The following is a 424-nucleotide window of genomic DNA, read 5'->3' on the forward strand; positions in this document are numbered from 1 at the left end:
AGAGCTCTGAACACTCTCTAAATGCAGTTACTGTTCTATGAATTCTCAATACTAATCTATGGAATTCTTCAGTGATGGATGTTGAACACTTGAATTACAAGTAAACCCCAGGAACCTGGAAGGGCAGCTGGTGACACAGCTGCGCTTGCCTGCGACTGCGGACCCCAGTGCTGAGGCCTGTCCCCCCTCAGGGTCTCGCTAGGTCACCCCCCAGGCTTCCCAGGTGCAGGAAGGCTGCTGTCCGTCAGGCACCTGCCCTCCGCGGGGTAACGGGGCGCCTGCACCCTCACTCACCCCGCGGGGCGCGGGTGGAGGCGGAGCAGGTGGACAGTTTCTAAGGCCCCTCACCCAGGCCCCCTGACTTGGGGGCCTCCTGCCACCCACCCCTCCAGCCCTCCTTTGTCTGGTGTTGTGGGAGGGGGTG

This window comes from Myotis davidii, unplaced genomic scaffold (genome assembly GCF_000327345.1).
Source record: "Myotis davidii unplaced genomic scaffold, ASM32734v1 scaffold211, whole genome shotgun sequence".
Classification (NCBI taxonomy): Eukaryota; Metazoa; Chordata; class Mammalia; order Chiroptera; family Vespertilionidae; genus Myotis; species Myotis davidii.